Here is a 19,909-nt window from a genome sequence, read left to right on the forward strand (position 1 = left end):
TTAATCCACGTGATTTCTCGGCAGCCGCGGCGGGTTCCATGAACTGGCGAACAGCGCTAAGAGGCCACTTTCAGTTTCGCACAGAGCGCGGTGGAGCAGGCGTCGAGTTGGTGAGTTACCTGCCCAGATGGGGGCGCGGATGGAGATTATGGGTTCGGATTCCTTGCCAAGAGGGAGGAGGGGGTGCCAGAGACCCGGTGGGGGACACATGGACAGATGCGTGGGTGGGCACTGGTGGCTTAGCAAAATGCAGTCAGTCATTGCAGTTTGGGGGCAATAGAAAGTGACAAATTGGGGAGTCACTCAGTCTGGGGAATATGCTATATGTCTGTACGCCCCTTCTCCAGGGCTACACCCGGCATCCACTGGAACCATCCTTCCTTGCTTTTTTTTTTTCCTTTTCAATTTCCATTGCTTTATTAATAATCACAGAAGTCCACCTGTTTGTTACGATTCCGAAATTTCAGCCTAAAATAAAACAAAACAAAAATGAAAATCCTTTCTTAATACATTTGTAGAATAGAGTTTGGCTGAGCCATAAAAGCTTGCCGTAAAAGCCTCCTGTCATTCTCCAACAGTCGCCAACCTCAGGTTTCCCCATCAGCTATGTTTTCTGACGAATGTCCGATAGAGAATCTCAACAGAAATAGCTCAGAGTGTCCAAAAAGACAGGAATCTTTTTTTAAAAAATAGAATATTCCATTAAAAAAAACCCTCAACTATTATTTAAGGTCTTCATCTCTTTTTTAATGATCACTAAAACTTACCAGGTGCAAGAGTAGGTCTTGGTAGTCTTTTGTTCCTGGTCTGCCACATTGCCATGTGGGTTTCACTCAGAAAAGTTGGAGTTGGGAGTTGCGGAAGTGGCCACTTGGGAGGGTCCTGCAGAGCCCCCGGTCTTCCGTACTGTTTGCATGTCTTGTTGGGATTCTTTTAAAAAGATGGTGTGGGGGGCTTTGCGTGTAAAAGGTATTTTGAAAATTGACTCCCGTGATTGGGAAAAAGGCCAGGGAATGGCAAAGATGGGTGTGTGTAGCCGAGCCATACCCAGAGCTTCCTCTTTCCCCGTCACTTTCTTTCTCTCTAAGGGACAAGGAAACCTGGAAAACCACCGGGTTCTAGCTCGGTGGTAGATCAGACCCTGTGTTGAGTCCTGGGCACCACGGAAATAACGCAGGAAGCCTGATCTCCCATCAGAGAACAGAGCAGCGTGATAGCTGATGATTGGGGTTCATAAGCCCCCCCCTCCCCCGTACTTCCTTCAGCTCAGTCCCCAGAGTTTACTCCTGGGGGCTCTCAGCCCTGTGCCCTTGCTGAGTGATCATGAGCTAACAGTTGCGTCTCTGGGAAGTTTGATTTCCCATCTATAATACAGGCATAATGGATAGTTCAAAATTTGTCCCATGGATTGACCAAGCAAAAGTAGAAATAGTGCTTGGCCCCAAGAACAAGGAACCTTGGGTCCTGATGGGACAATTCCAGAAGCTTAGGAAATGCCACAGTCTGCTTAGCCCAGGGTCGGCCTGCTTTCAGAAGCTAAGTGTGATCAGGTCTAGAACTTGGATGGGACCATCTGCTTAGGCTTGACCCCTGACTAGCTGGAGATCAGCAGGGCCTGACCAGTGTCCTTGCACCCCAGCACACCTCCCTCCTTCCTCTGAAGAGAACCCAGCAAAATGTCTTCTCCCCTCTGTTATGCTGTGTGTTGGGTCCCCTAAGGAAGACATGAAGTCCTGACTTCCACGGCCTCTGAATGTGACCTTATTTGGGCAGAAGGTGGCTGCAGAGAGTTAAGATGAGGTTGTAGGTTAGGCCCAGTGTGACTACTGCCTGGTCATAGAAAAGATCAGCATGTCAAAACAGACACCTTGGGGTGGGCGGTCACGGTGGGGAGGCCAAGACTGCAGCCACAAGCTGAGAAAAAAAAAATTCCAGCAACCGCCCCAACTGGAAGAAGGAGGGCTCCTTTCTAATGCCTGCGGAAGGGCCTCTGCCCACTCCTGGGTGCAAACGTGCAATCTGCAGCCAGCCGAGAGCAAAGCACTGCTCTTTCCATCAGTGCTTGATGGGGCTTGGTTACCACGTCATCTCAGCATCTCACCTGTATCACCAGCAGAGAACTGGGCAAGTGCAGACACTTAACGAAATTTTAGGGGAGGGGTGTGGCTCAAGAGTTTGCCTGGCTTGCAGAAGAGTTGGGTTCTCTGCTTGCCACAGATGACAAACAAAAACAAGTCTTTGTAGGTGTTTTCAGGATGCAAAACATGGTCTCTTTTCACCAGATCTGTTTCTGTGAGTGCGGGCTGACAGCCTCCACCCTGTTTGGCTGGGACTAATTCTGCAGAAGAAACATAAGTTAGAAGCAAAAGAGAACAGATCTTCCTGGCTGCTGGGGCAAGGGGCTCAGAGAGCAGGAGCAGGATCTGTGGAGTTTACAGGCCCTCAGAGCACCTGCGTAAAACAGGCAGAAGGGGAGGCAAGTGTCCCTGACTGCTTGTGGAACTTGTCACCCTTAAACGGATGTGATTGTAAAGCTGGCACGTTAGCTCCAGTTTCTAGGTCCCTGGAAGCTGGTAGAGTTGACGTGGCCCCCAATCTTCTCATTATGGGAACCCCGAGTCTTCCATTCTGAGGATCTCAGAAATGGGGGCAGAGGATTCAGTTTTTCTGGTCACCTCTGACTGCAGATTCTTCCTCCTCTCTGTCATCGTCTCAAACCAAGACTTGGACAGACCCGGTTCTCTGGGTTGGGAGACCAGAGGAGACCTGATTTAACTGGTTCTTCCTGTTGGTGCTGCTTCCAATACCTCTTCTGTAACTCCTCCCAGGGGAATCTTTTTCCACAGAAGCTTTGGCCACCCTCTGTCTGGCACTGATGATGGGGTGAAAGGGAATTAATTACATGGAGCTGATAGACACAGGCCCTCTAGCACCAGGTTTTTCCATGTGTGTATCATATTGTATTTTTTATTTTTAAAACAATCTTATCTTACACACCAATCCCAGTTCCCTCTCCCTCCCATCCTCCCGCACCACCCACCTTCTCTCCACCCCACCCCCATCCACTCCTCAGAGAGGGTGAGGCCTCCCATGGGTAGTCAACAAAGTCTGTCTCATCACTTAAGGCAGAGCCAAGGCCCTCCCCACTATATCTAGGCTGAGCAAGGTATCCCTAGTTTATGCCCTAGGGATAAATCCTAGGGAAATCCCCAGGAATCCACAAGGATGACCCCAGCTAAGACCCTAAGCAAGAGTGCCCTTAACTGCCCTTCCCGTATAATCAGATTGATGACTACCTTAATTGCCATCATGGAACCTTCATCCAGTAACTGATGGGGAAGCAGATGCAGAAAACCACAGCTGAGCACTGGGCCAAACTCCGCGAGTCCAGTCATAGAGAGGGAGGAGCAATAATATGAGCAAAGGGCCAAGACCGTGATGGGGAAACCCACACTAACAGCTGACCCGAGCAAGTGGGAAATCACGGACTCCTGACTAACAAGTGGGGAACCTGAATAAGACCTAACTAGGCCCTCCGAGTGTGAGTGACAGTTGTGTGGAATGGGCAGTTTGTGGGGCCGCTAGCAGTGTATCCATACTTTAATGGACTCAGATTTTAAAAAAAATGAGATATCAGTTGTTAAACTAAATAATACGAACAACTTGGTGACACACACCCAGTATTTAGGAGGCTGAGGCGGAAGCTTTAACAGAGGTAAGGCCGAGCCTGTCCTATGCAGTGAGATCCTGTCTCCAACTTTTTTTTTAAATAAGTAATTTAATTTAATTAAGTAACAAATACATTCATAGGTAAAAATCCAGTGACCCAGATACTTTCTTTGAAGACAGTTGGTGTCACTGGTTTCTATGATGCCTTCTTCCAGAGTCTAATTGGGCTTTTGCAGACAGGTGCATCCAGGGTTTCCCTGCACAGTCAGCTTCATTAAATAGACTTTAGATTATACACCTATATAATATACAAATACACAGACATGTACGTATGTGATTCCACACCTGTGCACACATGTACACACCTGTACACACCTGTATTCCCTCTCTCATAATGATAGTGTACTGTATGGAGTGTGCACACGGTTTTTTTTTTATTCATTTAATGTGATAAGTAATCTTTATTTCCTCTCTATATACTTTTTATTTTGGTGCTAGGGACAAATGCAGGGCCTTGGGCATGGCAAAGGAGTGATTTTCCACTGAGTCCCGTTTCCAGCCCTCTTTATGGCTGTATGCTCTTTGCGAATAGAGAGCCCTATTTCTGCAACTATATCCTGTACTTTGACCATATCTACATAATAAATGCATAAAATAATATGATTATGGTGTATATGTCTATTATTTTAGGCAGCTATATAAAAATCCAGGGTCCACAAATGAAGAAAAACATTCAATATTTGTCTTTCCGAGTTCATCTTGTGCTCACTTAATCTGGTGCTTTCCAGTATTGTCTATTTTCTTGCAAACACCATCACTTGCTTTTCTTTTTTGGTGAACAAAATACCATTTTGTATGTGTATGTGTGTATGTTTGTTGGGCCTGTGTGTGTGTCTGTGTGTGTACGTGTGCATGCCACATTTTCTTTATCCATTCTTTCGTTGATGGAACACCCAGGCTGACTCTACAGCTTGCCTCTTGTGATGCGGTGCACTAAACACAGATATGCAAGCATCTCTGGGGTGTGTGGATTGGGAGTCCTTGAGGTATACAGGAAGTGGTAGGAAGTGGTACAGCTGGGTCATACAGTAACTCTATTTTTAGGGTTTCTTTGAAGTGCCTCTGTATTAATCTTTATGCTGGCTAAACTAATTTACACTCCCAGCCACTATACATGTATATATTTTTGTATGTATATGTTGATATATTCCTTTATTCTTGAAACCACTCAATGCTTTCTGATTGACAGTCATTCTGTCTGGGATGAGAGGGGATTCATTGCTGTTTCAGTTTGAATTCTGACGGCTAAGGAAGTGAACCTTTTTACGTCCACTTGTCTTTTATCCTTCAGCTTCTGAAACTGATCGTCTTGTTTGGTTTTCTAGTATTTAGGGTTTTTAGATTTTTGAGTTCTTTACATGTTCTATTAATCACCTGCCACATGTACAAGTGAGAAAGCTTGTCTCCTGTTCTGTTAGTTCTGGTTTGTTTGTTTTTACTTGTTTCTTTGGCTGCACGGAAGCTTTTATTTCATATGGTTCTATTTCTCAGTTCCTGATGTTGTTTCCCATGCTATCGGGATTCCTTTCAGAAGATCTTTGCCTAAAGCTGTCTCTTAAAGTGTTTGGTTGTGTTTTCTCTAATCTTTTCAGAGGTCAGGTCTTACATTAAAGTCTTTGTTCCAATTTTAATTTATTTTTGCGCGAGAGAAGAGAGAACTATCCAGAGAGCTATCAGGGAGCTGTTGTTGTATGGGTTCCTTTCTATATCCCTCCATTCATTTCAATCACTGGTGTGTGTGTGTGTGTGTGTGTGTGTGTGTGTGTGTGTGTGTGTATACCAGCACCATACTGTTTTTGTTACTGTGGCTCTGTAGTATATATTAAAATCAAGTATATGCCTTTAGCTCATTCTTTTTGCTCAGGATAACTTTGGCTTTTGTTCTTCCAAAATTGTATATATATATAAGTTCTGTGAAGAATGTTAAAAGAATTCTGATGAGGATTGAATTGACTGTATAGATTATTCCCAGTAATATTGCCATTTTCCAGTATTAATTCTACCATTCCATGAGCATAGAGGTCTTTGATTTCTTTTTTTGGTATTTTAAAATTATCAGTGTAGACGTCTTCATTCCACTGTCTTGGTTAGATTTGTTCTAAAGTTTTATCTTTAAAGCTATTGTGAATACGACTTTTTAAAATTTCTTTCTCAGTGTGTTCATTATTGAATACAAAATCGACTGGCTTCTGTGGCATTTGCATCCTGCCACCACCTCGTCCAGTATTTGTCAGTTCTAAGAGTTCTCTGGTGCATTTGGTAGGACTCCTATGCCGGAGACCCTGTCATCTTCAGATTGGGATAATTTTACTTCTTCTTTCTCATTTGCATCCTTTTTTCTTTCTCTTCTGCTACTGTTCCAGCTAAAATTTTCAGTACGATATAGATTAAGTGTGGAGAAAGTGGACACCCTATTCTGTTCCTGGTTTTAGCAGCAATAGTTCGGATTTGTCATACAATGTTGGCTGTAGGTTTGTCATATCTAGTCTTTATTATGCTCAGATACATTACTTGTCTTCCTAACTTCTTCAGTGTTTTGATTTTTGGGTTTTTTTTTTTTTGTCATGAAGTGATGTTAGATCTGTTAAAAAGCCTTTTCTCTGTGTATTGATAGAATCCTGCAATTCTGTCCTTGAGACTATGGCATTTGTTGATTGTCTTTGTTGAACCGTCACTGCATATTTGAGTGAAGACAGTTTGATCATGGTGAATGTTCTCTTTGATGTGTCTCTAACTGTGGTTTGCTTGTATTTGTTGAGAAATTTTGCACCTATGTTCGTTAGAGAGATTAGCCCATAATTTTCTTCTTTGTTCTGTGCAGTAAACGTTGCTGGTTTTTAAACAAAATTCTTTTAGCTCTTTTGGGGAGAGGGGGTCCACCACCCAGCTCCCAAATTATCACATTATTCTTACTTACTTATGAATGCCCAACCTTAGCTTGACTAATTTCTAGCCAGCTTTTCTTAAATTAATCTTTTAAGTTTAATTATCTTTTGCCTCTGGACTTTTATCTTTATCTATTTCTGTGTTTCTTTGCTTCTTACTCTGTGGCTTGCTGTGTAGCTGGGTGGCTTGTTCCTGATGTCCTTCTCTTCTCTTTCTTGCTTCTCTATCTTTTCTCCTCCGAATTCTCCTTCTATTTATCCTCCCTGCCTATCAGCCCCATCTATCCTTTCTCCTGCCTTGATATTGGCCATTTAGCTCTTTATTAGACCAGTCACGTGTTTTAGGCAGGCACAGTAACGCAGCTTCACAGAGTTAAAGAATGCAGCATGAAAGAATGCAACACATCTTTGCATCATTAGATGCTCCACAGCATAAACAAATGTAACGCATCTTAAAATAATATTCTACAACAGTTCCGTGTTTATAGAGATTTGGTACTCAAGTATTACTGACTTTTGGTTTTATATTTCAAAACAGGGTCTAAGGTTTCTGTTTGTTTGTTTCTTTTTTGTTTGGGTACTGGGAATTGAATATAGGTCCTCATCTATGCTAGATAGGTTCTCTACTGCTGATCTACAGCCCAACCTCATGCATTATTTTGTTTTGATGTGTGTGTGTGTGTGTCTGTGTGTCTTTTTTGTCTGTTTGTGTGTGTGTTGATACTGGCTTTTGAAAATGAGTTGAAAGTGTGCTTCCCTTTGCTGTTTTATGGAGTATTTTGAGGAGTGTTGATGTTTGTCCTTCTTTAAAGGTCTAGTGGACTCCAGCAGTAAATCCCTCTTAGTCTGTGGGGTTTTTTTCAGTTGAGCAACTTTAAAAAATATTTTATTTCATACTTTCTTTGTGTATTTAATTTTTATGACTCTTTGGTGGACAGACTATTTTTATTGTTGTTATAATTTTGTGTGTGCATGCATGTGCAAACACATGCACCCATGTCCATACCACATGAGCACAGGTGCCCTTGGGATCCAGAAGAAGCCATGAGATCTCTTAGAGCTAGGGTTCCAGGCAGTTGTGAGACACCCCGTAGGGTGCTGGGAGCTGAACTAAATTCCTCAAGTGTCCTCTGTACTGTTTGTATGGTGTTTGTAAATTCCTTCAGTGTCTGCTGCCCCAAGGTTTTCTTTGTATTTCTCCATCAATTTTGAAGGCTAGCTTTGCAGGATATAATAATCTGGGTTGGTAGTAATTGTCTTACAAAGCTTGAACTACATCTGTCCATGTCCTCCTGGCTTTTAGAGTTTCTGTCCAGGAATCTGCTGCTGTTCTCGTTGTCTGAATTTTTATATAGCTTGATGATGTTCTCTGTGGCTTTCAATGTGTTAATTTTTGTTGCTGTTGTTGTTTTGGTTTTGGTCTCTCCGCTCACTGTTTTAACTATGCTTTGATGTGGGGAGGTTTCTCTACCTGAATGAACATTTAGATTTCTAGATTTTCTGCTTTGACTTTTCTGCACATATTTTCTTTCTTTTTTAAAAAAATCCTTTATTTATTACAATTATGTGTGCATATGTTGCATGTGTGAGTGCTTGTCATAGCATGTATGTAGCATGCATGTCATAGCATGTGTAGCATGCATGTGTGTAACATGCATGTCATAGCATGTATGTAGAGGTCAGAGGACAGCTTGGTGGAATTGGTTCTTTCCTTCTACATTAAGTGGATTTTTGAGAATCAAACTCAGATCATCAGAATAGAACTGTGCAGCAAGAGCCTCTCAGCCATCTTGTTGGCTCTATTTTCTTTTAAAATATTTTATTAGCCTATAAGTAATTATACATAATAATAAGTCTTATTAGGATATATCATACACTTAAATAATATATTCGGGTCATATACATACACTCACTTTATCTTTTATCTCCCTTCCACCCATTAATTACTTTCCTCTTCCCAATTAGCCCTTCTACGTGTGTGTGTGTGTGTGTGTGTGTGTGTGTGTGTGTCCTGGTGAGTTTCATTAGGGTTGTTTGCAGGAGCGCTGTGATGGCTGATACACAGCAGTACTTATCAGTGCCTATGCCTCTGAAGAAAGTGTCTTCCCCACCCCACCACCCTCAGCACCAATGAGGGCTGGGGCCACATCAGCACCAATCCTCCACCCCCTACTTCCTCTCACACTCGCCATCTCTTCTTTCACAATACACACTAAGCCTTCCAGCGCAAGTATAGATGCCCTATTTATGGTTGGGCCCTCAGCATCTGCTTATTCTCAGTGCTTTGACAGGTGAATGAGTCTCTGCAGTCACCACTGACCACTGGGGGGAAAAAGAGTTCCTTTGACCCAAGCTGACAGCAGCATTAATCTGACTCTGGGCTTTCATCTGGACTCTTGTTCCGTCCCCAGCTTCTAGAATGTTCCATTTTTTAATGAGTGTATTTCCTATGTTCTTAGATTGTGAATCTAATTTTTTAATTGCTGAAAAGCCTGAGGCGGTTTGTATTTGAGTGAAAGGCTGGCTATAACCTTCTCGTGAGAGACACATGTAACATTTGAGAGAAGAAAGGCAGGGGACTGTGAACCCTGGTGAATGGAGGTTGGGAGAAGGAGGCAAAGCCAATGGCAAAAATGAGAGGCAGGGAGGGGAAGAGGGATGAAGAGAAGGAGGAGGAGGAGGAGAAAGAAGGGGAGGAGGAGGAGGAGGAGGAGGAGGAGGAGGAGGAGGAGGAGGAGGAAGAGGAGGAGGAGGAGGAGGAAGAGGAGGAGGAGGAGGAGGAGGAAGATGAGGAGGAGGAGGAGGAGGAAGATGAGGAGGAGGAGGAGGAGGAAGAGGAGGAGGAAGAGGAGGAGGAAGAGGAGGAGGAGGAAGAGGAGGAGGAGGAAGAGGAGGAAGAAGAGGAGGAAGAAGAGGAGGAGGAGGAAGAGGAGGAGGAAGAAGAGGAGGAGGAGGAAGAAGGGGGAGGAGAAAGAGGAGGAAGAGGAGGAGGAGGAGGAGGAGGAGGAGGAGGAAGACTGTCAAGTTGGCTTTTGTGCTCATAACTGCTTCTGCTCTGTGGATTTTTTGCATGTGACTTTACTCAGGAGCAGAATCCTGGGCAGTGTAACCACCCCTCCCGCATGAGTTTCAGAACCCTGTGGGGGAGACTGTGCCTCCTCAGAGTGCTAGTGGGGGGGGGTGGCTTGGTAACATCCAGACACACACGTGACTGCTGACAGAGCTCCACTCCAGTCCGTGCTGGGATTGCTTCCGCAGGCTCATTCTTTTTCTTTTTTCTTATTTTATTTGTAGTTTTTCACAACAGGGTTTCTTTATGTAGCTCTGGCGGTCCTGGAATTCACTTTGTAGACCAGGCTGGCCTTGAACTCAACAGAGGTACACCTGCCTCTGCCTCCAGAGTGTTGTAATTAAAGCCCATTCTTAAGATAGACTTCTCAAGGTAGAGGTTGGCCTTTATTTGAAAATGTTTGAAACCAAGTTGCTAAATCCTGAAGATTGTATCAGTGGAGGGCTGCTGTGAGCCGCCCAGAGGTCCATCACATGGGCAGAGGGGTGGAGCCAAACCCATCCCTGTCAGCCTTAGTGGTCTCTGGGTCTTGTGCTGGGAAAGAAACCACCAGCTGTTTTATGTCCTCTCACTGTGATGGGCGGGTCAGCGATCCTCTAGCTAAGGCCTCATCCAAGTGGTGTCTTCCCAGTGAGCTTAGGAGGCTCATAAAGAAAAGAATTGTTCTCTTTTCAGTTCCTGTGTCCCATACCCTTATTAGTCACGGAGAAACTTCTCGGCCAGGTGTCAGGGCCTCTGTGAAGCACAGCATTCAGAAGACTTAGCTCAGTCATCAGACTGGTCAGACCTCAGGTCAGAGCTGGGATCAGCAGCAACACCCACTCCATTTACAATGCTTCTGGCTTTTTTTTTTTTTAATTACTTCAGTCCCCGGTGAATAATACTTTTAAAAAATAAAGTTAAAAGTGAGATGCTTCCCAGAACCTGGAGAAGTGGTGCTCTGGCTGTCGTATATGGTAGTCTTAGTATAAGATATGGGTTAAAAAAAAAAAAAACTCTAGGAAATTGCACACATCCTTGAAGGCAGACTATGGGGATGAGCCTGCTAGTTATTTCTGCAATTCATAGAACTTTCCAAATGATCGCGGCTATGCCTGTGGGCAGAAAGTAAAGTAAATCTGCTGAAACAATCATTTAGTTTTAAGAGAAGATCATTGTGTTTCCATCTGGGCACGGTTCCAGGTTCATGGTTCATCCCAGGCTTATGTGCTATTATTTATTTTTTAATGATGCTAGAGATTGAACCTGGAGCTGGCTGGCATGCCTGCAGGTGTAGACTATGTGTGCTTTTATACCGCATAGCTCATTTGGTGGGGGCATTCTAAAGATATGGCTGTGTCTATCCGTAATCCATCACCTTCACACCCAGAATGCCATAACATTGTAACAATCTTATTGTGTATGTCTGGCTTGCTCAAACATGGCTGCAGGAATCTCCCTAGGCCAGAATCAGGTGCCTGCATTTATTTGGACTACTGTGACAAGGTGCCATAGCCCGGGTGGCTTTATATGCTGCAAAAATGTATTTATCACTGTCCAAGAGGCAATGGTTGCGATGTCCAAAGTCTACGGTTGCAATGCCAACATGGTGTGTTCGAGGAGTCCCTTCCCTGGGCTGCAGACTGCCCACGTATTCTTTTGTATGCTTGTATTGGGGAAAGAGCATTGTAGAGCACACCGAGCATTTCAATAAGGAACAAATCCTACTCCTCAGCACCTCCTTGTGAACTAATTGCCTCCCCCATATCCACCCCAAACCACTGGGGCCTGAGGTTTCAACATAATGACTTGGGGGATGACAGAAATAGTGCGTCCGTAGTCACGTGTGCTCTAGCTGTTTGGTACTGCCTTGCTCTCTGCCAAGGTGGGCGGTGAGGTCCAAGAATGGACATGACCCTAGATGTAAAAGTGAGCAAGCGATCCTGCAGGTGAACCTCACCTGAGAATTTACTCCTTCTCTCTCATCTGAACTGTTTCTTGCTCTCTGCCTAACCTCCCACACCAGGACTGGATTCTTCTGGTCAAACTAACTCCCCACCCTGGGAGATAAGGAGGGGATTTCCAAATTCTAGTTTCGTTTTTGTTTGTGTATGGCATTCTGGGCCCTGGCTGCAGAATAGAACTTGACAGAACCACCCTGTGGGGACCCAAAGTGTGAAAGAAGAGAGGCTAAGGCAGGCATCTCCCTTGGAGACAATTTCTGCTGCCCATATGACCTTCCAGTCCCCGGGGCCTTTGGAGCCACACAGAAGGTTGGCATAACCAGGACCTGGATTGCTGGAGGAAGATGCTAGGTATCGGGACAAGGAGTCAGTCTCGTCACTCCTGCCGTGCAGAACTGATGCCATCCTCACCTGTAATGGTTCTGAGATGTGTCGGTGTAGCGGCCACCTGGGAACTTTCCACTGCTTGAACTCCACCCTTGAGACTGTGCTGACTGACAGCTCGCCCTGCCCCCATGTAATTCGAAGGTGCAGACAAGTATAGGTCTCTGGTCTGGAGGGACCAGGGAGACGGTAACAGCACCCAGACACGTGTGGTGTCTCTCTGACCCCAGCCACTTCCTCTGCATGGTGGGCCCAAGAACTGGGGCTGAGTTCTTAGCTCCAGGGCTCTCTGCTGTGCCAATCAGGCTGAAACCAGGACCCTGGTCCCAAAGGAAGGTCCATCTGGATTCCCTAGGGGTCTCAGTGGAGAGTCTGATCCCCGAGGAGGAAGCAGCTGAATGGCATGTGCTGAGCTGGAAGCCAGATTCCCAGGGCTTCATTGATGGAAATGGTAGGTTGTGGCCCAGGGCTGGCGTGATGCAGAGCCTTTTTCTAGATGGCAATAGCCATACAGAGGGCTGTGAGGTGAGAAATGTCCCTTGCTTGTAGCTCTGAGGCTCAAGCCCAAGAGGTTCCCTTCTTTGGTGATGGGGCTTCCATTCCCTCCTCAGTAAAGTGCCATGATCTTACAAGTTTTGTTTTTGTGTGTATATGTGTCTGTGTGCATGCATACGCATGTGTGTGTGTATGTGTGTGTGTGTGTGTGTGTGTGTTTGGTTGTTTGGTTTTGGTTTTATTTATATAGTGTATTACTATGTAGTTAAGATTATTCTTTCTCCCTCCCTCTCTTCCCGCCTCCTTTCCTCCCACGCCCTAAGAACTGAACCCAAGGCCTCGTGTATCCTAGGCAAGCACTCAATAGCAGCTATACCTCCAGCCCTGTCTTCAAACTCATTTTTCTGCCTCGGGCTCCTTGCCTGGCTCGAGGTAATGTTTCTACAGGGAACGTTCTCACACCTACACTCTACCAAAGTGTATGGAGCGAAAGGTGTGTCTTACCTGCTCTTCATGCCTCTGTGGATAAAGGGAAAGAATTGCTGGCATCCCCCACTCCAGACACACAAGGCACACTTCACCATAGGGACCACGAAGGGGGGAAATGGTAGGTTGCAGCCCAGGCCTGGCCTCACTATTGCAATAGCGCCTTCCCCTCTCAGGACCTCACTTTCCGACCTATGCACCTTACTGCCAGGGCACTTCCAGCTCTGTCAGCCTTTGATTCTTCAGTCTCCACAGCATTAGCCACCCTTGGGGAAGGTGGAAGCCCTGGGTTCTCTGTCTTTGCTCTCTGTGGTCTGAGCTTGATGTCAAGAGTTCTGAGGGGACTGGCCGGCCTCTGTGGTGTGAGTTCGTGTGACTTGTCTACCCAAGCTTGAGAAACTAACCCCAGCAACACTTACTCTGCTGAGGTACTTCTGTCCAAGTGACCGTAGCCGTGACTAGAGGTGGCTTTTTGGCCACCCCAGATCCACATTCTTCCTGTTCCTGAGTTAGTGTTCGATTCCCTTTTATTTCTACCCTTGAGTCACCACAGGGTCAGAGCTTCTCATCTTGAGCCTCCTAGCTGGCCCTTAGCAGAAGGAAGGAAGATAGAAACACCCTTAATCAAATGAGGACACAAGGTCCTGTGTTTCCCAACCCCGCAACTCATGCACCCTTACACAACCCTGGGGCCTGGGGCAAGAGAGGAGCCAGTGGGGCAGTAGCCAGAAGCCTGCGGTGCACACTTATCCCCTCTCACATCCCCCTTTCCTTCTTTGAACCCAGCACTGGGCTGGGCATGGGGTGATGCAGAGGAAATAACAGCAATGATAAACAGTTATTCTCGTACAACAGGGTGTCAGACTGGGCAGACCTCACAGCAGCCTGACCAAGGGCCTGGAATTGTGACCCAATGATAGGCACCACTGCCCACGCCTGCCACATTCATGGCACTGGGCTACTGACATTTGAATCTGTCTTCAGCTTAGCTGATGGTCTCACCTCCCTGGAGAGGCCTGATGCCTTGCCTTCCCTTAACGAGACCGTCACAGAAGCAGTGACTGGCAGGGATGTCCCCAAGACTGTGTCTTCTCCTGGCATCCCGATATAGAGTCAGGCCTTCTCACGAACCACTCTTTTGTCTCTTCTGTGACTACCCCATCCTGTTTGCCTGACCTCTTAATAAACAACCCCATAAAGACTGCTTCTAGGAATCTGACCTAGGACATCCCCAGTTTGCAGACTGAGACTCCAGGAAGCTGAGTAACCCATGGAGTCACACAGATGGTGCCTAAGATACAAAATTCCAGGCCAGTATCAAATGATCAAATTGTGTACTGTAACATGTATAATCAAAATAGTAACTGAAAGATTATTGTGATATTCATAAGAAATAGCAAATACCACCATATGAGAAAAGGACACGGTCAAGTAGGCCGCATGAAATATGAAGTCCTTAAGTGACTCAGCCTTCCAAGAGCCAGGCGTGGGCCCATGCCTATGATCTCAGCCAAGAAGGCTGAGGCAGGAGGATCTTGAGTGTGAGGATAGCCTGGCCTTTTTAATGAGAATGCCTCAAACAAAACAAAACTAAACTAAATAAATAAAAGAAAAAGCAAAAGTTCAAGAAAATATCACACACAACTTGTACTATAATAATTTAAAAATTTTGAGAAAATGAGAAATTACTTAAAAGAGAAATTGCTAGACATTAGTTAAAAATGAGTGGAAAACAATTAATACAATGAGAAACATTTTAAAAAAGATTTGTGTGTGTATTGTGTTGTGTGTATGTATGTGTGTCTGAGTGGTACACACACATCCTGATAAGAGGGTGCCGAATCAACAGAAACTGGGGTTACAGGTGATTGTGAGCCACCTGCAGCGGGTGCTGGGAATTGACCCTGGGTCCTCTGAAAGAGAAACCAGTGCTCTTAACCACTGAACCATCTCTCCAACCCTACAATGAAAACCACTTTAAAGTTATCAAGTTAGCTTTTGAAAGTGTGCCTATAATCCAGGTACTCAGGAGGCCAAGGCAAGAGCATCATGAGGCCAAAAAGATCCTGTCTCAAAACAAACTCTAAAAAGATGACTTGGGCCGGTCGGTGGTAGTGCACACCTTTAATCCCAGCACTCGGGAGGCAGAGACAGGTGGATCTCTGTGAGTCCGAGGCCAGCCTGGTCTACAGGAGCTAGTTCCAGGACAGGCTCCAAAGCTACACAGGGAAACCCTGTCTCCAAAAACAAAAACAAACAAAAGAGATGGCTTTGTCATTTTGGAAGGATTTTTTGCTTGTTGGAGTCAGGCAGAATGGAAGCTAGGTATGGTGGCATAGATCATCAGGTGACAAATAGGGGTGCCAAGTTTAGGCAAAGGCTGTGGAGAACACCAGATTCTGGAGTGTACTTGGATAATTAAACCACGTGGGCTGTGAGGCTTGCCGCTTCCCTTACCTGAAGGAGGGAGCATGGTGGACTGGTTTAGAAGGGTGGGCATGAGCATGGTCTGGGACCTGGAAATATTGAAACCCGTAGAAGGCATCAAAATGAGTGTGAGGACTCTCCGTTCATTTGCTGGCAGGACACCAAGGCTGATCCCACGGCTTGGATGTTTCAATGAGCACAGATGTGTGACTGTCTCTGTGGTGTGTTGGTTAGTGTCCTTTGAATAGATGCACGGGAGTGGTATCACCTCCCTGCTGGTTACCATGGTTGCTACATCACTCTACACTCGCACAGCAGGTAATCAGCTTCCCTGTCACTGTACATATGGCTGTCTGTTTGCTGATGATAGCCATTCTGACTAGGGCCAGACAGAATCTCAGTGTAGGTTTTTGTTGTTGTTGTTGTTGTTTTTAAAGATGTATTTATGTGCGTCGTTTTTCTTCTTTTTCTTTCTTTCTTTCTTTCTTTTGCCTGCATGTATGCTTCTCTGAGGGTTCTAGATACTCTGGAACTGGAGTTACAGACGGTTGTGAGCTGCCATGCAGGTGTTGGGAATTGGACCCCGGTCTTCTGGAAGACCTACTGGTGTTCTTAATCACTGAGCTGTCTGTCCAGTCCTCAGTGTAGGGTTTTGTTTTGTTTTGGTTTTTGGTTTGTTTTGTTTTTCTTTTTTGTCTTTTTGTTTTTTGAGACTGGGTCACTCTGTATGGCCCTGACTGTCCTGGAACTCACCCTGTAGAGCACGCGGGCCTCAAACTCCGAGAGATCCACCTGCCTCTGCCTCTGCTGGGATTAAAGGTGTGTGCCACCTGACTTCGGTGTAATTTTTTTTTTAATTGAGAAATGCACCTTTATTGCCATGCAGACTCTCAAGCAACAAAAACACTCATTATAGGAGCATGAAAGAAATCAGAAGACCCAGAGCTGTCTACCTCACTCAACATGATGTTTTCTAGATCTATCCATTTGCCTGCAAATTTCAAGATGTCATTTTTTTTCTCTGTGTATACTCCATTGTGTAATTGTACCACATCGTCTTTATCCATTCTTCAGTTGAGGGGCATTTAGGTTGTTTCCAGGTTCTGGCAATGACAAATAATGCTGCTATGAACATAGTTGAGCACATATCCTTGTGGCACGATTGAGCATCCTTTGGGTATATACTCAAAAGTGGTATTGCTGGGTCTTGAGGAAGGTTGTTTCCTAATTTTCCTTGTGTAGTTTCAATTAGCATTTCTCTGCTGGTTAAGGATGTTGAACAGTTTTTCACGTGCTTATTGGACATCTGAACTTCATCTCTTGGTCAAAGTTCATGATAGACTCAATAAATTACCTTCATGAGAAATAAACAATTTTGAATAGAATATTGAGAATTAAAAGAGGTAACCCCATAGGGTATTTGCGTAGAGTCCAGCAAATATTCACCATACTGTTTATGCACACTTGCCAACCTCATTTCCAAAGAAAATGCAGTGTATTTTGTCTCTCTCTTTCACACACACACACACACACACACACACACACACACACACACACACGTTACAAGTAAAATAAAGTGTTTTCTCTATTGAATTATTTTTTGGTTTAAATAGTCATTCCTAGTCAGTCCAAATTCTTATCTTCACCACTGCCTACATATTTCCATTTTAGGATGTCAGTGTTTAGTGGACTTTCATTTTTTATAAGCATCAGCAATCATTTCCTGTGCTTACCATCATTCCCGTCTTTATGCATTCTTTTGTTTCTGTGTGTTGTTTGTCCTTTGTCCTGGAACTCACTATGTAGACCAGGCTGTACTCGAACTCATAGAGATCCACCTGCTTCCGCCTCATGAGTGCTCGGATTAAAGGGGTCAGTCACCACTCCTGGCTGATTTCCTAGTTTTTTTAAAGTTGATGATTATATGATTTTAAAGTCAAGATGTACATATTAAAATGTATATGATTTCAGGGCTGACTATCTAGTATTGGATAATGGATAACCAGTTGTGGGGTTCATCCCTAATTCACTCTGTCATACTTAGGGTTTTATTGTTGTGAAGAGACACAATGACCACAACAACTCTTATGAAGAAGCTGGGACTGGTTTACAATTCAGAGGTTTAGGCCATTAGCATCATGGCAGGAAACATGATGGCATATAAGCAGACATGGTGCTGGAGAGGTAGCTGAGAGTTCTACATCTGGATCCATAGGCAGCAGGAAGAAAGAGTGACAGTGGGCCTGGCTTGATCATTTGAAACTTTAAAGCCCACCCCCAGTGACACACTTCCTCAAACAAGGCCACACCTCCTCCAACAAGGCCCCGCCCACTAATAATGCTACTCCCTATGAGCCTATGGAGGCATTTTCATTCAAACCACCAGACTCCACTCTCGGCATTTCTTCATTGCCCACAGGTCTTTGTCTATGTCCCTGTGAGATTCCCCACTTCCATGTTGTCATGTCTGTTGGTGCCGTAACTTGTTTAGGTCTTGTTTAGCAGTCATGTTGTCGAGGTATCACGGGTGTCATTTCTAGGGGACACAGTCTCTTACAGTCTTTCTTCCCCTCTTAGTCACTGCTCTACTGCTGTGAGGACACACTGTAAGCAAGGCAATTCTTACAAAGGAAAGCATTTAATTGGAGGCTTGTTTACAGTTCTAGAGGGTTAGTCCACGGTTATCATGATGGGAAGTGGGCCAGCATGCCACTGTAGCTGGAGTTGAAAACCTATGTCCTGATCTACTGGGTGGGTGGGGACTGGGGTTGGTATAGGCTTTTGAAACCTCAAAGCCCACCCCCAATGTCACACACACCCCAACAACAATGCACCTTGCAATCCTTTTAAAACAATTCCACTAACTGGGAACCAAACACTCAAGCTCTTCTCATTCAAACCACCACAGCCTTCTTATACACACACACACACACACACACACACACACACACACACACTAGTGTATCTCACAGCGACAGAGCTACAAAGCACAGGCTAAGAGGAAGAGCATTTGGCTAAGGAATTATATCCTTGACCTCCAGCCAAGGCACATGTGTAGGTAGTCAGGTGTGAACCAAAGTACATAAAGGTGAAGCTGGGGACTGGGAGGGGCCACCAGGCTTTTATGGCATCCTCCAAAAGAAAAAGGAACCCCAGACTCACCCATCAACGGAGGACAGGTAAGTTTATTTCTCAGCCATCCACTTCAGGGAGTAGCACTAACCCTTGGGGTCTATGGCCATGTGACTTGGGAGTGTGGTAATTTACTTGTAATAATAATTTACAGAGCTTTTCCCTGGAGCTCTTTTAATAGCCCTCTATTCACAAATATAAAACACACCCAAACATGTGTTTGCTTTCCCCTAAATACTGTCATTGCTTGTCCTTGGCTGTATTATGGGTGTAGCTCCAGGGGATCTGATACCCTCTTCTGATATCCAAGAGCACCCCATGTGCATGTGCACGCGCGCACGTACACACACACACACACACATATGTACCACATACATGTAAATAAAAAGCAAAATAAATTTTTAGTAGTTGTTCTTTACTTGGCTGTGTGGCAAATCCCATTGATTAGTGAGTTTTAAGTAAACATGAAGCTCATTTGGATTCTACTCCATTCCTTTGGTCAATTTTTTCTGTTTTTAACCCAAGTTCCTTACAGTGGCAGCCACTATAGAAGATATTTAACTGTGTTTAAAAGCTTTCCCCACATAACTGCCTGCCTATCCGTGAAACGGTCTTTTGATAAAATTGCCTTCAGTTTTTCTGTTTTGTGTGTTCCCGTGCATTGACCCCGGGTCTTGTGTTTGCTAAATACATGCGTACGTGCTGTACACTGAACTGCCGCTGAGCGCTTAACTACCCAGCTCTAACTGAAAATGCCTGCTGCTGTTGTATTTACATCCTATAGCCACACATCTGTTTGCTTTTTTTTTTTTATCCAAATGACTCTTCTTGCCCTCTCATCAAGGACTCTGGGGTGTCCTGATGGACTTCAAGCGGCATTGCCTTCTGCCTGATCTCACTGTAGAGATTTTTTTCCCTTCTGCTTTCTGTGGTTACAGGCAGGTGTGTCTTAGACTGTGATTGTAACAGAATATCACAGTCTGGGTCTCAACTGTTGCTCACACTCTCGGAAGCTGGAAAGACCCAGATCTGAGAGCCAGCACATCTGTTGTCTGGCGATGGCTCCCAGCCACCTGCTATGTTTCCATGGGGGAGAAAGAGACAGTGGCTTCCTGCATCTTCTTATAGGGACACTGGAAGCTCCACCTCACAGCATCGGTGCATCTGAGTAGCCCCATCTCTGAGCCTGCCCGCTGGTGTTTCCATGGCACCACGTGCACTCGGGAGAACATTAACTTGGTACCACAGTAAGATGTACTACCATGCTCAGGCTTCACCGCCTGCTCTTCTTTTAGACAGGGTCTACGCAGCCCAGGCCGATCTTGAACTCACTCTGTAACTGAGGATAGTCTTGAACT

At 45.0% G+C, this 19,909-nt stretch overlaps 1 protein-coding gene across 2 annotated transcripts in view; it reads left to right on the forward strand.

Annotated features, from left to right (window-relative positions):
* The first annotated feature begins 31 nt into the window (after positions 1-31).
* The window catches only part of Nlrc5 (NLR family CARD domain containing 5), an 80,203-nt gene continuing 60,325 nt past the window's right edge, over positions 32-19,909 (forward strand). For both annotated transcript variants that reach the window (XR_012910951.1, XM_075976934.1), the window contains exon 1: positions 32-110. The gene's annotated coding sequence lies outside the window, so the exon portion shown is untranslated. The remainder of the gene's footprint in view (positions 111-19,909) is intronic.

The sequence above is a fragment of the Microtus pennsylvanicus genome, chromosome 6, assembly GCF_037038515.1.
Source record: "Microtus pennsylvanicus isolate mMicPen1 chromosome 6, mMicPen1.hap1, whole genome shotgun sequence".
NCBI classification, from domain to species: Eukaryota; Metazoa; Chordata; class Mammalia; order Rodentia; family Cricetidae; genus Microtus; species Microtus pennsylvanicus.